Source organism: Leptosomus discolor, chromosome 9, assembly GCF_034619465.1.
Source record: "Leptosomus discolor isolate bLepDis1 chromosome 9, bLepDis1.hap2, whole genome shotgun sequence".
Classification (NCBI taxonomy): domain Eukaryota; kingdom Metazoa; phylum Chordata; class Aves; order Leptosomiformes; family Leptosomidae; genus Leptosomus; species Leptosomus discolor.
In genome coordinates, this window is record NC_141399.1 from 28,622,583 (window position 1) to 28,626,855 (window position 4,273).

The window sequence follows — 4,273 nt, forward strand, 5'->3', positions numbered from 1 at the left end:
ATGGGCTTGTGGCTCATGAAATTCTAAGTGAGTCAGGAAATATTCCTCCACAAAACTGTATTCTGCAGCAGTGCAATTTAACACATAAAGAGCAATGAATTGTTTTGAAATGTCTCACTCACCTGCAGACTCCCAGCCCAAGAGCCCATCCCTCCTCTCCACAGTCCTCAGGGAGCAGCCCTCTCAGGCTTCAGTTCTCTCTGGGAGGTGAGTCACATATTCCCCATATCAGGAAATCGTCTACCCTAAGGAAACTCAAATGCAAATCTGAAGAAACTAAAAGCTTCTTAACTGTTTCTCACCATGTCCAAGACAAATCAAGGGAATAGTCACAGCGTCTTACAGCAAAGCTAGGCTCAGGGAGTTAGTAAAGAGCTCTGAAAACAAGCACCAGCATGAGGCTTTAATCACTTCAGGACACTTGGATTCATTTTTTTGTTATCTTGAGTGCTATAAATAAAACAAGACATCTACTAAAAGACAGCAGTAACAATGAAGGATCCCCTCCCCTCTTTCTGTGTCAAACTTCATCTTTGCTCTAAAAAAAATGAAATCAGGATTCTTTTATCCAGTTACTGAAAAGGCCTACGTTTTCTACCAATGTTGTCCCTATTCCTCCAAATCTGATAGTTTCACTACCACTTGAAAAATCTTGCCTAGCAACTGTAAATAAGACACTAAGCCACACTAGTAAAACAAAGCAAAAAAACCTAAACCCACAAACTCCACTGACTCTGGCAAATCTTGCCTGATTTACACCATATGAGCCCTTTGGCATCGGTCTCTTAATAGGGAAAGTTAATTGATGTAACACACTCGGTATTTTCTACAACAGGAGCAGTCATTTCCCCCAGGTGAAAAAAGAACTGAGCTGTTCTCTATGTCTGCCACTAACAGAAGAATGAGCAGGATTTGGCTCTGAGCATGTCAGTCTGAGCAGAAGTGTCCAGCATTGCAAGGATAAGGATCTCCAGATGATCCTTATGTAGGAAGATTCATCTCTGCCATTAAGCACCTTTACTCTTAAGGGAGTTAAACCCCAATAAAGAGCTTGAATGTTTTGCTGCTTAAGGTGTGTCCACCTCTGACACAGCATAAGAACCCACTCCTACCTCTCCTGATGGTAATGGAAATGCCTACAAACCAAAAAGGAACGCTGCAGTAGCCAAGAGGACCCATAAGCCACAGTTGCTTTGTTCCCTTCCATTGCCTCCAGATTTTTAGCTAAGATGCAATAGAATATTTGTTGGACTCAGTAATGCAATTATGAATTGTCTTAACAGGACCCAAGTTCAGCGGAGCTTGTGAGCTGGACCTAGAGTTGCTAACCTCTGCAAACAAATACAAAAACCAGGGACATGGGATGGGTCTGACTTGCCCTGGGTACAAAGCGCAGAGTTTATAACAGCTGGTGTTAGAAGGACAAAGCTCACAGCAGCAAAACAAGTTAGTCACTGCTCTGGCAAAGCCGCAGTATGACCTTTCCCAGGGTTTGGGATGATCATACAGAGGCAATGAAATGGCATGTCACCTCTAGCATGGGGTGGGTGGCACACGCAGCAGCCACCTACTGATGGGCTGAAACGTGGGGCAGCTCCCTAAGTCTAGTTTCATCATGGAGGAGCAGCCATATGCAAGCAGCAAAGATCCCAGGACCCACAGGAAACCCTCCAAGGTGCTCAGGGTGTTGTGATGAAATGACATCTTTTATAACCAAGGAAATTAATGCGTTTACGAGCTTTGCACCAGACCACTGATTTCTGGAATAATGCACAACTGGACAGTAGAGCAATAACGTACAAAACCCTAAAAGGAAAACAAAACCATCAGAATCCTAACAATTTCCGTTTTGACTAAGATTTTGGAGAACCATTTAATTTAAACCTTTTCCACACCTATTTCCCCAGCTGAGCCTGAGAAACACACTGACAAGGAGAGACTCGTTCACTTGTCACTTAATGATTTTCTTTCCTGAGAAAAATGGCATTGTCTTCAAAAAAACAGATGCATTTAGAAATTTTTTAGGCCGTTAGTCAATAGTTTAGGAAAAAAAGAAACCTAATGTTAAAAGATTGAACATTTCTTTGTGGAAATGTCTTTTCCCCACGCATATAAGGATGACATGTTTTTTTCAGCTCCTGTGGAGAAATCATATATGATCAATCAGGCCAATAAACCTGTCAAGATCATTAGGAGCCCTTGATACAAAATTCAGAGCTTCCAAACCCCCTTGCTTTTTAACACTCCTCACCAAGGTGGGAGGCTGGGTGTGGCTGGGTAAGGATTCCGAGATGAAAACTCAATAACAACAGAGTGTTATTAAGCAGGCATTCTTTATTGCAGCGCTGGGCAGCACTGGGGATGCTCCACCACCAGTGCTCCAATGGGTTAGCAAAACACACCGGTTCATATACACAAAAATCATACATATTCATTAGATTTCCTGAGAACAGCAGTCTTATGGTGATGAGTTCCCGGAATTCATCTACACGGTCTAAGCATGCGCAGTAAATTTAGGGTTAGGGTCTTTTCATCTTCCGGTGGTTGCTCATAGTCTTCCTCATGCTAGTTGAATCTTCCTCCTTGAGTACAAGCCAGGGCCCCTTTTCTGATGCAACCTCCTCTTGTAACAAGCAGCCGTGTAGATGTTTGCTGGGCGTTTTCTTAATGTCTGGCACCTATAGATAGCTTTGTCTCCTTGGTGTCAGGCAAGATGTTAACTATTTACCAACTTTGCTCAGCAAATCGCTAAAACCATCCTTGTGGGGGAAGAAAAACTCAGGAAAACAAAGACGCAAGCAAAACTAAACAGATCACACTGAGGTCTAAGCCAGGGACTGTCAGAGTTTAGCTCTTTCACCCTTGCACTGTGGGGTCAAATTTCCCCTTTTAGTGACCAGCTGAATATGTATGCAATCAATAAAGAAGCAAATGTATCCTGGGTAACACAGGCAGAGGCACTACCCTGAGGACAGTTTGTCTCAGCAATGCCTATCTAAGTAGTCCATAACAGGGCCAGGTGCATCCTCAAATTTATGAACTGTGTCTTGACAATCCCTCTAAAGAGACTGTAAAACCCTTCCAAACATTCCTGGGTGAGACACAGCCTACCCGTAGGATGAAATTTACTCCCAGCAGCTTTTATGTGACCAAAGGAACCATCAGGGAAATGCATCTCCTAAAAGATGCAGTCCTGCAAGTGCAGCATGGAGAGGGCAGGAGAGGGAAAATCTGTCAAACAAGGCTTTGCATAGTGGTCCAGAGACTTTGGTGAAAGTGTTGTCTTAGTGCCAGTTTAGAGACAAAGATGTCATGAGGCACAGTGCCGAACGCCTTACACAAGTCCAAGTAGATGATGTCAGTTGCTTTTCCCTATGTTTTCCTGTAATTCTACGCTGTCATAGAAGGCCACCAAACTGGTCAGGCATGATTTGCCCTTGGTGAAGCAGTGGTAGCTGCCACCAGTCACCTCCTTATTTTCCATGTGCCACAGCATAGTTTCCAGGAGGATCCACTCCATGATCTTGCCGGGCACTGAGGTGAGACTGACTGGTCTGTAACTCTCTAGGTCTTTCTTTTTTCCCTTTTTTAAATATGAGGGTTATGTTTCCTCTTTTCCAGTCAGCAGGAATTTCACCAGACTGCCACAATTTCTCAAATGTGATGGATAGTGTCTTAGCAATTTCATCCACCAGTTCCCTCAGGACCCATGGGTGCATCACATCAGGTCCCATGGATTTGTGCACCTTCAGGTTCCTCAGTTGATCTCAAACCTGATCCTCTCCTACAGCGGGCGGTTCTCCATTCTGCCAGCTGCTACCTTTGCCCTCTTTGACTTGGGCAGTGTGGCTGGAGCACTTGCTGGTAAAGACTGAGGCAAAAAAGTCGTTGAGTACCTCAGCCTTCTCCATGTCCCAGGCAGCCAGGTCTCCCTTTTCCTTCTGGAGAGGGCCTATATTATCCCTAGTCTTCCTTCTGTCACCGACATACCTATAGAAGCTTTTCTTGTTACCCTTAATGTCCCTGGCTAGGTTTAATTCTGCCAGGGCCTTGGCTTTCCTGACCCGATCCCTGGCTGCTTGGGCAATTTCTCCATATTCCTCCCAGGCTGCCTGTCCTTGTTTCCACCCCCTGTAGGCTTCATTTTTCTGTTTGAGTTTGTCCGGGAGCTCCTTGTTCATCCACGCAGGCCTGCTGGCATTTTTGCCTGAGTTTTTCTTCCTTGGGATGCATCGCTCCTGAGCTTGGAGGAGGTGATCCCTGAATATTGACC